A 14751-nucleotide genomic window follows, 5' to 3' on the forward strand; every position below is an offset into this window, starting at 1 on the left:
AACTGAGGGAAGAGAATGGATTTTCAAATCCTTAGAGTTCAGAGGAGGGACCTCCCCACTACAATGGCTGGTTCTTGGACCTCTGAGGATGGGTCACAGCCTGGCCCCCAGAAGGCCTGACCACATGGGTAGCCCTGAGATGGCAGGGGGTTGAGGCTGCTAATACTTGTGAGAGGGCACAGCCAGACTCCTGCTGGGAGCTGCATCTCTTCCTTCCATTCTCCTGCCGATTTTAGCCCCAGTTACAGTATATTTCTCATGTTCAATACCAACAAAAGCCTCTGTACAGACTTCCCTTTGCCTGGAAAGCCACGAGGGCTCATCCACCTGGCGTTTTGGTCTTTGTTTCTCAAAACACGGTTCTCTGCGATCTTCACTACGAAATCTTCCCTGACCTTCTGGGTTCCGCGTGTGTGGCGCCCCCTGGTGGTCCCTTGATTGGCAGTCGAACCCTATCGCGTGACCTAAATGAGAAAAGCCAGCAGGCCAGCTCAGGGCGTGCGGGGGCCGTGCCCGTGGGCGGTGGAGGGCACGTGCGAGTGACATCTGTTCCGGTTGGAGCAAAGGAGTGGGAGCCAGAGAGGCCAGAACAATCCATCATTAGCTTTGCCATCGCATCACATTGCCGAGCTGCTTTGCCATTGCCGCTTCCCTTGGCCACTTGTAGCCATGAAGCTCCTCTCGCTGATTCTGGCCGGACTGCTGCTCTTGTCCCAGCTCACTCCAGGTAACCCGGACCTCTTCAGGGGAGGAGCACAGGGTGCAGAGAGAGAGAGATCTGGACACAGAATCCCACGGGCGGGGAGGATAGGCTGCCGGGCCTCCTGCAGTCACCTTGTGGAGGAGGAGCCCTCCCTGGCGGCCAGGCAGCCGAGATCTAGGTACCAACTACAACATGGAGAGCTTCTTGCTCAGTCACCTCATCCTGCTGTCCCAGGGAGCATGCTAAGGGGGGTTAGCTTGTGAAGAAGAATGCATAGGAGGAGTAGGAGAAGCAGGAGGAGGATACACAATAGTGGCCATGTCACAAAATAGGCCCCAGAATGATCTAGGCTTAATACAAACCGCAACCACCTTAAGGAGAAAGCAAAGCTCATCTTTAACTTGTTACCATCTCTGTGCCAGTCCTTGTGTTGGGAAGCTAGGACCACAGAGATAAATGACATGGCCTGGGAGGGATTCAGACTTCCCAGATGGCGCAGTGGTAAAGAAACCGCCTGCGGGAAGAGACTCGGTTTCGATCCCTGAGTGGGAGAGATCCCTGCAGCCCATGGTGTCGCAAAGAGTCGGTCATGACTGAAGTAACTGAACACCCGCACTGGGAGGCACTCACTGGGAGATATGTGAAATAGCATTTACCCAGAGTGCCATGAGCTGTGTTAGAGGGGATCTGGGGGTCCTGAGGTGCACAAGGGAGGGACCAGCCCAGGCTGAGGGCCAGGAGAGATCTACTGGAGGGATACTCTAAGTCCTGAAAAGTGGTTAGAAATTAGAAGGGGAGGGAGAAGAGGTGGAAAAGGAGGGGTGTCCCGGACGGAAGTTAGCTAATAGCAAAGGTCCGAATGTGGGAGACAGCACCACGCCTTCAGGAAACTAGCCCACGATGGAAGGGTGGGTTAAGGGCGTGGCAAGGGGTAAGACTGAGAGTGTTAAATCACTCAATAGTGTCCGACTCTTTGAGACCCCATGGACTGTAGGCCATCAGAGTCCTCTGTCCATGGGATTCTCCAGGCAAGAATACTGTAGTGGGTAGCCATTCCCTTATCCAGGGGATCTCCCCAATTCAGGTATCGAATCCAGCTTTCTTGCATTGCAGGTAGATTCTTTACCGTCCGAGTCACCAGGGAAGCCCAGGATCTGGAAGCCCAAGGTTAAGGGTGTGGCAAGGGTTAAGACTGCAGAAGCAGTCAAGGTCCAGGTCTTAATGAGCCTTGACTGCCAGGTGAGGAGCCATAGGAAAGCTTAAGCAAAAAAGGGCTATTCCACCAGCTCTAGCATCGCTATCTGGCCCCTCTTGCTCAATTGACAGAAACTTCTGCTCAGCCAAGGCTTTCCCCTCACCTGTCCACAGGGCTGTAATGTATAAATTTCCTCACCTCAGCCCTTGTTCCTGCCTGTGGCAAATGTCTGAAATACTACTCAGCTGGGGATAGAGAGGAAAGCCTCAGAACCTGGGTTAAACACTGCTCAATCATTTTCTAACTCTGTGACCTCCAGTAAGCAGCTTAGCGGCTCAGAGTTTCAATGTCCCCATTTCTCAATCTGCTACAACAAAGGCATGTGTATAGTAACGTCAGTTTGAGGGAACAACATTGAACACACTGAAATTTTGGTATGCAAAAAAAAAAAAAAAGGGTAGCTTCTTCATTTTATGTAACTCATTTCAATTTTCCCAGGAAATTCCATCCTGCTGATGCAATGGCTGGGGAGAGGGGTGGTGGAAGGCGCTAAGGGACTGTGCCTAAACTCCACAGTTTAATAAATGCTCATCAGTTCTGATTTAAAACAGTTTCAAGTTAATTCAGTCTCTTTTGAATAAATATTTGAGTAAGTCTTTGAGAATTTCTCCTGTTCCCTTTCTGTTTCTGAGGATAGCACCTGGATTTAGAAGTTAACTAGATGTCATGATTTAATTTATTGGCTCATTCAATAAACATGAAAATGAAAGTCATTCAGTCATGTCTGACTCTTTGCAACCCCAGGGACTGTACAGTCCATGGAATTCTCCAGGCCGGAATACTGGAGTTGGTAGCCTTTCCCTTCTTCAGGGGATCTTCCCAACCCAGGGACTGAACCCAGGTCTCCCACATTGTGGGCAGATTCTTTACCAGCTGAGCCACAAGGGAAGCCCAAGAATACTGGAGTGGGTAGCCTATCTCTTCTCCAGGGGATCTTCCTGACCAGGAATCGAACTAGGGTCTCCTGCATTGCAGGCGAATTCTTTACCAACTGAGCTATCAATAAATATGTTGAACAAATTTCATATTCCAGGCACTGTGATAGGTGCAGGAGGTAGTGCAGTGAACACATGAGAACAAACAAGGTAAGCAAAGTCTTTAGCCTCTTGGAGTTTGCATTCTGTTGAGAGAAGCAGAAATTTTTTTTTAAATAAGTGAAACATGAAATGTCACGTGGTGAGTATGATGAGCAGAGTAGGTGGGAAAGGGGATAGCAAATACCACAGGGATGTAAATTTGCTGTTTTAAAGGGGTGCTCATGGAATGGCTCACCCTGACCTGAGGGAGGATAAGAGGTAAACCCTATGGATTTATGGAGAATATTCAAGCTGGTGGGAATGTGCAGTGCGAAGGCCCTGGGGCAGGCTCATGAGGAGGTAGAGCCCAGTGCTGGACCTTCACTGACTTCTGCAGCAAGGTCCCTCGTTGTGTGTGATCCATGACTGAGGAAACTTCCTGGTTCTATTGAGAGCCCCACTGACTCAGCCCTTTATCTCAGTCAAATCTTCCATCTAATCCCTAGGTTTAGGCTGTTCACACACAGCTCCTCCCACTCCCTTTCTGCACGGGGGTCTACTGCTGGCAGGTATCTCAGGCTCTCAGCTCATCACCTGTTCTATTTCCACTGGAGACAAGAGGGAACTGAGGACTTTCCTGATTATGCCACAGGAGAGGAGAGGGAGATGCTCAACCACTTCCCTCAGGCATTTCTAGTCTAATTCCCCTCCAGATGGCACCATAATGTGTTGGTACTGTTAGCAATTTCCCTGGGCTACCCTCTGAGGGCAGAAAGTAAATCCCCTCTTCTCTAGTAGTTTCTCCAGGCCAGTCTGGGTGTTTGTAACAAGAGTCTCTTGCCCCCTGCCTTTCTCACATGACTTATCTGTACTTCTTAAGTGTTCAGGTTGACCAGCAGGCCCTAGTCCAGGGGCCCTGGGGCAGGGTGCAGGGGGGTAGTGGGTGTTGGAGGAGAGGAAGGCCTCTCTCTAGCTTGCTGGTAGGTCCTTCGTTGTCCTGGCTGGCAGAGACAAGATGTGGGCTCTGGTGGAGCTCTAAGGCCTCCTGCTGCTGCTGCAAATTAGATTTAAGTGCCCCAGTTTCCTCTAGGGAGAATATTTCCTCTTCTTTTCTATTAGCTGTGGTGGTGGTAAAGGAGAGTGAATGGAAGTTTCTTTGTCCAGACCCTCAGCCTTTGCCTCCTGTGGCTTGCGATGAGGTAGTTTTACCTGAATCCACCAGGCTCAGCTAATAATATATAAAGGAATTCTTTGAAATTTGGAACCCCCTGATCCTTCTAAATACATTAGGTTCTTAAATGTATTGTCTTGCTATAAACTACAACAACTCATCTTATTTAAGCTGAGCAATGAACTTTGTCATTCTATTGTTTACCATCCCCCCAAAGGCCAGAAACTCTGCCCAATTCTGCTTTTCAGCAACCAAAGGGTCTCATGATTAAAGGGGAATGAAGTATATATCACTTTTAATATTTTTAAATTTTTTAAATTAGGTTAATTGTGGAATCCAGGACATATGTATAAAGCCCAAGAACCCAGCAGAGATTAGATTTAGGTGGGGTATGTCACATCCTTTTCCATTATACCTCCTCATAGCACCCAGAGTTCCTCCTTTATAATTTTCAGCCTAAGTCTAGTCAATCAAATATCTGGGTAGCTATTTCTTTAATAGTTGTTTCTCATCTCCTCTCCCCCACTTGAATGGAAGTTCTCTGAGGGCAGCTGTCTGTCTCTAACTTGCTTGTAACTGTATCTCCTGTACAGGCTTCTCAGTCTCCATGTGTATTTCCCTTGGATAGACATCTAGAAAGGAAATTGACGGTCAAGACTGCACCATCTGAAAATGTGCCAAGTAGCCTCCAGAGAGGCTGAAACAAAGTATATGAGACCATCTTTCCTCTCACTCTCAACAACAGTTCATCTTGATATTCTTGAATTAAAATTTCAGATTTTATTGTTAAATTGTGGAGGGGAGTGCCTTATCTTTTTTGTAAAATAAAACACAGAATTATTCATATCCCGGACAAGCCCCCAAAAAAAGAAAAAAAAAAAACACAGAACTACACATGGGCCCAGTAGTTCTGGGGCTTCCCTGGTGGCTCAGCCAGTAAAGAATCTGCCTGCAATGCAGGAAACCTGGGTTCAGTCCCTGGGCTGGGAAGGTCCCCTGGAGGAAGAAATGGCAACCCACTCCAGTATTCTTGCCTAGGAAATCCATGAACAGAGAATCCTGAAGGGCTACAGTCCACAGGGGCACAAAGAGTTGGACACAACTGAGCAACTAACACTTTCACTTTTTCACTTTCCAGTAGTGCTGGCACATGGGCTTAGCTGCTCCGTGGCATGTGAGATCCTCCTGACAGGGGATCGAACCAGCATCCCCTGCATTGCAAGACTGACTCTCAACCACCTGACCACCAAAGAAGCCCTTGAATTATAGTTTTGTCTGGGTATATGCCCAATTGAAAAATGGGCAGAGGACCTTAATAGACATTTCTCCAAAGAAGACATACAGGTGGCCAGTAGGCACATGAAAAGATTCTCAACATCACTAATTATTAGAGAAATGTAAATCAAAACTACAGTGAGGGGACTTCCCTGGTGGTCCAGTGGTTAAGACTCTGTTCTTTCATTGCATGGGGCACAGGTTCAATTCCTGATTTGGGAACAAAGATCCCACAGGTGTGGCCAAAAGAGAGCTACAGTGAGGTACCGCCTCACACAAATCAGAATGGCCATCATTAAAGAGTCTATAAACAATAAATACTGGAGAAGGTATTGAGGAAAGGGAACCTTCCTACACTGTTGAGCTTCCCAGGTGGCTTAGTGGTAAAGAATCTCCCTGCAATGCTGGAGACACAGGAAATGTGGGTTCGATCCCTGGGTGGGCAAGATCCCTGGAGAAGGGCATGGCAACCCAATCCAGTATTCTTGTTTGAAGAATCCTATGGACAGAGGAGCCTGATGGGCTATAGTCCACGGGGTCGCAAAGAGTTGGACTTGATTGAATCGACTTAGAATGTACACACACCTACACTATTGGTGGAATTGTAAGTTGGTGCAGTCACTATAGAGAACAATATGGAGATTCCTTGGAAAACTAAAAATAGAATTATTATATGATCCAGAAATACAATTGGTTTTTATATATTAATCTTATATCCTACAGCCTTGCTAAACTCAATAGGTTTCATAGCTTTTGGGAGGATTTTATACGTAGATGATCATGTCATCTTTAAACAGTAGTAGTTTTATGTCTCCCTTTAAAATCTGTTTTTAATTCATTAGTAAGTATGATAGTATCTGCAGAATTTTCACAGATGTTGGTAATCAGGTATTATGAATTCTGTCAAATGCTTTTTCTACATCTATTGAAGTGATCATGTGATTGGGTGAGGTGGGAGGGTTACTCTGCTTATGTGAATTATTAATACATTGATTGATTTTTCAAATGTTGAACTGATCTTTACATTTTTGGACTGATTCACATTTATTATGATGTATTATCCTTTTTATACACTTTGGGATTCAGTTCATATTTTGTAAAGGATTTTCACATCCGGTTTATGAGGGATGTTAAGTCTGTAAGGGTTTTTACATCTAAGTTCATAAGGGATGTAAGTCTGTAGTTTTATTTTCTTGGAATGTCTTTGACTTGGGTGTCAAGGTAATGTTGGAAGACTTTGAAAAGAATTGGTATTATTTCTTTCTAAAAGAATTGGTATTATTTCTTAATAAATGCTTGGTATTAATATAATTCACCAATGAAGCCATCTCAACCTAGAGTTTTCTTTGTGAAAAATACTTACATACAAATTCAATTTCTTTCAAAAAATTAAGGGGTTTAGAGTTATGTATTTCTTCATGTATGAGCTTCAGTAGTTTGTGTTTTTCAAATAATTTGTCTACTTTGTGTAAGTTGTTCGATTTATAGTCATGAAGTTTTCTCTGTTATGACCTTATTAATGTTGTAATAGCTATAGAATCTATAGTGAAGTCCTCTCTGTCCTTCTTTTTCTGTTTTTGGCCACCCTGCACTGCTTGTGGCATCTTAGTTCCCAACCAGGGATCACACCCCCACCCTCTGCGGAGAAAGCGTGGAGTCCTAACCACTGGACGGCCAGGGAATCCCCTCTCTTTCATTCCTGATAATAAACAATTTATTTCTTCTCTTTTGCTTTCTTCCTGGGCAGCCTGCCTGGCTAGAAATTTAGAAAATTTTTTATGTTTTCAAGAAACCAGCTTTCAGTTTTAATTTGTCTGTTATTTTTCTGAGGTTTCCAAGGTGATGCTAGCAGTATCCAGTGGAATCCAGGACTCCACCTACCAATGCAAGAGACACGAGAGACGTGGGTTTAGTCCCTGGGTCGGGAAGATCTCCTGGAGTAGGAAATGGCACCCCAAATTTCCTATTTACTTTTGCTCCAATCTTAATGATTTTTTTCCTTCTACTTAATTTACTCTTGTTTTTCTCACTTAATTTGCTCTTATTTTTCTCACTTAAGATATAAGCATTGATGGTTGATTTAAGACCATTCTGTCTAAAGTACACATTTTAAACTGCAAATTTCCCTCTAATTACTACTTTGTGTCAGTTCCACAAATATTTTTATGTATTGTACTTTTAATTAGTCAATTCAAACTTCTCTAATTTCTCTTTTGGTTTCTCTTTCACCCATTAGTCATTTCCCAATACATTGTTCAATTTCTAGTATTTGTGAATTTTCCAAATGCATATCTACTATTAATTTTTAGTTAATTCTATTATGGACAGACATACACCTATATAAGACTTCAATTCTTTTTTTAAAAAACTTCTTATTTTATATTGGAGTGCAACCGATTAACAATGTTGTGATAGTTTCAGATGGACAGCAAAGGGACTCAGCCATATATATACATGTATCCATTCTCCCCCCAAACTCCCCTCCCATCCAGGCTGCTACATAACATTGAGCAGAATTCCCTGTGCTGTATAGTAGGACTTTGTTGGTTATCCATTTTAAATATAGCAGAGTGTACATGTTGATCCCAAACTCCCTATCTTTTCCCCCTTCTTCTCCACTCCCCCAAACCATAAGTTCATTCTCTAAAAGACTTCAATCCTTTTATTTTTATTGAGATCCTGTATGGTATATCTTGGTAAATATTCTGTGAGCTCTTGGGAAAAATCTCTGTTTTTCTGTTGTTGGGTAGTGAAGTGAAGTGAAGTCACTCAGTCGTGTCCAACTCTTAGCGACCCCATAGATGGCAGCCTACTGGACTCCTCTGCCCATGGGATTTTCCAGGCAAGAGTACTGGAGTGGGTTGCCATTGCCTTCTCTGGCTGTTGGGTAGAGTGGTCTATAAATATCTATTAAGTTGGTTGATAAACTCATCAGTTCAAATATTCTGTATCTTGTATTAAATTGTTCTATCAACTATTGAGAGAGGAATGTTGAAAGCTGAAATTATCATTGTGAATTTGTCTATTTCTCCTTTCAGTTCTTCCAGCTTTTTGTTTCATGTATTTTCAAGCTCTGTTATTTGGTGCATTTGATTGAGAATTAATGTCTTTTTGATAAGTTGAGATTGTCATCATGAAATGACCTTTTTATACTTGGCAATTTAGTTAGTTCTGAAGTCTACTTTTTAAATCTTAACATAGCTAGTATATTAATAATACTCCAGCTTATCTTTGATTAGTGATTTCATGATTTTTTTTCCTTTTACTATTAACATGACTATGTCTCTCCATTTAGAATGAATTTCTTATAAACAGTATGTAATAGATCTTGCTGTTTCATCCAATCGGACAATTTCTGCCATTTAATTGAGATGTTCAGACTATTTATGCTTAATATAATTATCAATATGGTTGCATTTAACCTACCATCTTTCTGTTTTCTATCTGCCTATCCTTTCTTTGTTTACTTTATCTTCTTTCCTTGCCCTTTTACAGGTTACTTGAGTCTTTTTATGATTCAAATTTTTATCTACCATCGCCTTATTAACTATACCTTTTTCTTTAAATTATTGCTCTAAGGATAGGCTTCCCATGTGGCTCAGTGGTAAAGAATTTGCCTACCAAGCTGGAGAAACAGATTCAGTCCCTGGGTCAGGAAGATCTCCTGGAGAAGGAAATGGCAACCCACTCCAGTATTCTTGCTCTAAGGTTTAGTTTTTCACATTTGGCAAGTGTTTACTGAGCCTTGCTCTGCGTAGGCACAGTCCTGAAAGAAAGTGAAAGTGTTGATCAGTCAGTCATGTCCAACTCCTTGCGACCCCTCAGACTGTAGCCCACCAAGCTCCTCTGCCCATGGGATTCTTCAGTCAAGAATACTGGAATAAGTTGCCATTTCCTCCTCTAGAGGATCTTTCTGACCTAGGGATCAAACCCGCATCTCCCTCGTCTCTTGCATTGGCAGGCAGGTATATATATGATCCAAACACTACTCAGCCATAAAAAAAGAATGAAATAATGTCATTTGCAACAACATGAGTGAATCTAGAGATTATCATTCTAAATGAAATGTCATAGAGAAAGACTAATATCATATACTATCACTTAATGTGGAATCTAAACTATGATCCGAAGGAACTTATTTATAAAATAGAAATAGACTCACAGATATAGAAAACAAACTTATGGTTACCAAAGGGGAAGGCGGGTAAGGCAGAGAGAAATTAGGAGGTTGGGGTTAGCATATGCACACTATTATATATATATATAATAGATAACCAACAAGGACCTACTGTATAGCAAAGGGAAATAGATGCAATATTTTGTAATAACCTACAAGGGAGAGAATCCGAAAAGAAATATATATATGAAAAGTGAAAGTGAAGTCGCTCAGTCGTGTTCAACTCTTTGTGATCCCATGGACTGTAGCCTACCAGGCTCCTCCTTCCATGGGATTTTCCAGCAGGAGTACCGGAGTGAGTTGCCATTTCCTTCTTCAGGGGATCTTTTCCACCCAGGGATTTAACCCGGGTCTCCCGCATTGTAGGCAGATGCTTTACCCTCTAAGCCACCAGGGAAGCCCCAATATATGTGTGTGTGTGTGTGTGTGTGTGTGTGTGTGTGTATATATATATATATCACTGTTCTATACAGCTGAAGCTAACATAATATTGTAAATCAACTATACTTCAGTTTTTTTCAACTATGATGTTTATTACACTACTAAAGATTTACTGGGCTTCCCTGGTGGCTCAGTGATAAGGAATCTGCCTGCCAATGCAGAACACGTGGATTCAATCCCTGGGTCAGGAAGATCCCCTGAAGGAGGAAATGGCAACCCACTCCAGTATTCTTGCCTAGGAAATCCCAGAGACAGAGGAGCCTGGTAGGCTACAGTCCATGGGGCTGACAAAAAGTCAGATACGACTTAGCAACTAACCAACAACAACAGAGATTTACTAGGCACACAGGGAAATAAGAAAATGTGACTGAGAACCAGTATAAACAACAGAGCACAGAAGCAGATCCATGAAACATCCGGATTCAACTGTACTTCAGTTTTTTTTTATTAAAAAAAAAAAAAAACATGGATGACCCTTGAAAATAAGTGAATAAGTTAAAGAAGTCAGACATAAAATGCTACAGGTTATGTGATTCCATTGACATAAAATATCTATATTAGGCAAATCTATAGAGAAGATGGCAAATTGGTCATTGCCCAAGGATGGAGAGAGGGGAAATGGGAACAGTTAATGGGTGCAGGGTTTCTGTTTGGGATAATTAGAAAGTTCTGGAACTAGGTGGTGATGATGGTTGCGCAACATTGTGACTTTACGTAACGCCGCTGAACTGTACACCTTAAAATGCTTAAACTGATAAGCTTTATGTTATTTGTATTTTACCGCAATTTTTAGAAAGAGAGAGAAGGAAAAAAGAGAAAGAAGGACCAGGATGAAAGTCAAAGGACACTGAGGACCCTCTATCACATCGGTTTTAATCCTTTTACAGACCTTTCAAATCCAGAATCTACCTCTTCTTAGGGCTGACACTGTCTCTGTTCTTTCTTTTCAGGTGGCACCCGAAAATGCTGGAATTTTCATGGCAAGTGCCGCCATAAATGCTTCAAGAAGGAAAAGGTCTATGTTTACTGCACAAATAATAAACTGTGCTGTGTGAAGTCCAGGTACCTGCCAAAAAACTTACCATGGCAAATCTAAGTTCCTTGAAGCCTGAAGTTATCAAAAAGCAGATGAAGCTACCCTGAGTCTGACCCCAGTAGATTCTTGAACTCTATCAATAAACATCTCTGGCTGATCCCTATGTTTGCCTGTTAGTCTACCCAGTGGTTCTCAGAAAGTCCTCTTTCAGGTGGTCCGTTTAAGTCAAAACCATTTCATTATATTTCACAAGCACTCAGTGGAATTTTCTGAAATCTACACTACATACAATAACACCATTATGCTGGCAGTTAGTGAAAGGTTATCATCTAATAAATCATTGCTTTGAAACTCTGAAATTTTCCTTTAACCTATATGGAAATACAAGAACTAAAAGCATTTTTGTTGTCTGCAGGATCTGGGAGTCCCAAGACTGGGGTCCTGGGGCTAGTAGTGCCCACCCACTGCTGAGTGGAGCAAGATCCCAGAGTCACTGGACGCAGGGCTCTCGGGGTCCCAGAGCTAGTGCTGGTGCCCTGGTGTGCAGGGTTGGGGCCAGGCCCTCTGGTGGACAGAGCCAGGTTCCCAGGCAGCTGTGAGCTCAGGGAATCTTGGGGCAGTTATGCCTGCTGGGGGGTGAGGCTGTGTCCCTCCCAGCTAGTTGCTTGACTTGAGGTGTCCCAGTTGTTCAGTTCTCCAGTCGTGTCCAACTCTTTGCAACCCCATGGACTGCAGCACGCCAGGCCTCCCTGTCCCTCACCATCTCCTGAAGTCTGCCCAAGTTCATATTCATTGCATCGGTGATGCCGTCCAGCCATCTTATCCTTTGATGCCCTCTTCTCCTTCTGGACACTGAGGTGTCCCAGGACTAGTGCCAAAAGGCTAATGGGTGGAATCAGGTCCCCTGGAACTGTAAAGCTAGAGGGAGGATTCCAAACTGCCACTTACCAGCACCGGTGTCCACAGACACCGGTGTCTGTGTCCCAGGGTAGGCTCCAGTTGCCTCCTGCCTCTCCAGGAAGTTCTCCGAGATCAGCAGGTGGGTCTGATCAGCAGACGGGTCCCAGAGTGTGTGCCCTTTAAAACTGGAGTCTCTATTTCCCACAGTGCTCTGGCTGTCCCCAAAGTAAGCCCCACTGACCTTCAAAGCCAAACTTTCTAGGTTCTCATCTTCCTGGTGTAAAACTGCTGGACTGGGGAATCTGATTGCGATTCAGACCCTTCGCCCCTTGGGGAGAACCTCTGCGATTGTAATTACCCTCCTATGTGTGGATCGCCCACCCCAGGGGGGATAGGTCTTGACTTCTACCATGACTCCACCCCCTCCTATCCACCTCACTATGGTTCCTTCTTTATATCTTTAGTTGTAAAAGCAACAGACAACTTCTAAATATTATAAATTTGTCAAGGAAATTTGAGGAAAAGATTGACTGAAAGAATAATCAATACACAGAAAAAAAAAGTACCAATTTTCTATCAATGCATTACAAACCACTCTAAAACTTAGTGGATTAAAATAACAACTATTCATTATTTCTCAGAGTTATGTGTGTTAATTAACTGGTTCTTCTGCTATTCTCACCTGGGGTCACTGATATAATCGCATGTCTCTCCATATGGCCTCCCCATCTCAAGGAAGTTAACTTTGGCTTCTAACACAATGGCTAGGTCTAAGAAGGTAAGCCCCAATATGCATCATTTATCAAACTTGTGATGTTATGTTTTTATAAGACCCATTGGGCAAAGGAAGTCATGTGACCTGAGGTCAATATAGGAAAAACTACACAAGGACATGAATACTGGAGGAATGATTCCACTCGTGATCATCAGTGTATCAATATATCACGAATGGGATCTCTAAGAATAAACTGGGCATTCTAAACTAAAAGATACAAAACCTAAAATTAAGGATTTATTGGTTGCATTTAACAGCAGATTGAACAGAGTAGAAGAAAAGAACCAGTAACTCAAAAACAGATGAATAGGAAATGCAATCAAAGCACAGAGAGAAAAAAATGCAGAACAAATAGGGCAGAACATGCGAAACTTATGGGAGAATACCAAATGGTCTAACATATAGGTAACTAGAGTCTCAGAAGGAGAAGAAAGAGAATTGGGAAGAAATGTTTTTTAAAGACAATGGCTGAAAATTTTCCAAAATTGTGGAAAGATATTAATCCACACACTCACAAAATTTAGTGAACTCCAAGCAAGATAGACACAAAGAGAATCAAAATAACATAACATAATCAAACTAGTAACAACCAAAAGAAAAAGTATTTCCTGATAACTGTGAACATTTCAAACAAAACATGTTCAAGAATTTTTATGGAGCATATCAGAAGCCCTTATTGAAGGACACTATAAAAAGCCTAAATTAATAAAGACATAATATTTTGTGACTTAGATAACTCAGTATCTTCAAGATGTCAATTCTGGGACTCCCTTAGCAGTCCAGTGATTAAGACTTCACCTTCCTATATATATATATATATCTCCTGGATTTGATCCCTGGATTGGGAAGATCCCCTGGAGAAGGGAAAGGCTACCCACTTCAGTATTCTGGCCTAGAGAATTCCATGGACTGTGTAGTCCACGAGGTTGCAAAGAATAGGACATGACTGAGTGACTTTCACTTTCACTTTTTCCTATGCAGAGGGTGCAGGTTCGATCCTTTGTTGGGAAACTTAGATCCGGCATTCCTCATAGCCAAAAAACCGAAACATAAAAACAGAAGCAATATTGTAACAATTTCAATAAGGACTTTTAAAACAATTTTCTAAAGATGTCAATTCTACACCGTTTCCTAGATTCATTGAAATTCCAATCAAAAAACTAACAGAATTTTTTCCAGTATCTGTTGAAAATTGTGTAGAGATAAACAAATATTTTGTTGGGGACATAGACATAGATGACAAAACTATCTGTAAAGCACAAATATAAGATGATGGTTAATTCTAAGAATATAGGAATTGCAAGAAGTAATGCTGATATTCTAATTTTTTATCTGGGTGGTAGTTATAGAGATGTTTCTTGTCTTCTTGTTTTTTACTTTTTATATTTTTTAAAATATTACTTTGCTTTCTCAATGTATAATAAAAATCAGGTTTTTCCAAAAGGAGATAAAAGCTATGAACACAAAAAAATGAAAAAGCTAAATCAGCTAAAAGTCCCAGAAAATAAAATATTTGAAAATTACATGTCCTATAAAATGTTTTTTCCAGATTATGTAAAGAACTCTCAAAGCTCAATATAAGGAAACAAAATTGGATAACAAAATGAGCTAAATATTTGCACTGATACCACTGAAAAAATTACACATGTAAGAAATAAGCACATGAAAATGGATAGATATTAGAGAAATGCACATTAAAATCACAATAAAATACTACTACACATATAGCAGAGTGTCCAAAATTAAAATAATTGATCATAATGATTGCTGATGAGGAACAAGCATTAGCAGCGGAAGCACTTATACACTGCTGGTGGGAAAGTAAAATAGTACAACCGCTTTGGAGTTACACTATTTGTACAGTTGGGCAGTTTCTTTAAAAGTCTGATGAACCACAAGATCCAACCACTCCATACCAGGTATTTACCCAGAAGAAGTATAAACATAGGTCTACATAAAGACTTTACACATAAATGTGAACAGCAGCCTAATTTGTGGTAAC

General features: G+C 41.9%; 1 long non-coding RNA gene across 1 annotated transcript; it reads left to right on the top strand.

Annotated features, from left to right (window-relative positions):
• The first annotated feature begins 477 nt into the window (after positions 1-477).
• Positions 478-11237, top strand: LOC133259554 (uncharacterized). Its single transcript, XR_009740445.1, has 2 exons — positions 478-727; positions 10989-11237. It is a non-coding gene; the product is annotated as an uncharacterized LOC133259554 (long non-coding RNA).
• The last annotated feature ends 3514 nt before the right edge of the window (positions 11238-14751 follow it).

Source organism: Bos javanicus, chromosome 13, assembly GCF_032452875.1.
Source record: "Bos javanicus breed banteng chromosome 13, ARS-OSU_banteng_1.0, whole genome shotgun sequence".
NCBI classification, from domain to species: Eukaryota; Metazoa; Chordata; class Mammalia; order Artiodactyla; family Bovidae; genus Bos; species Bos javanicus.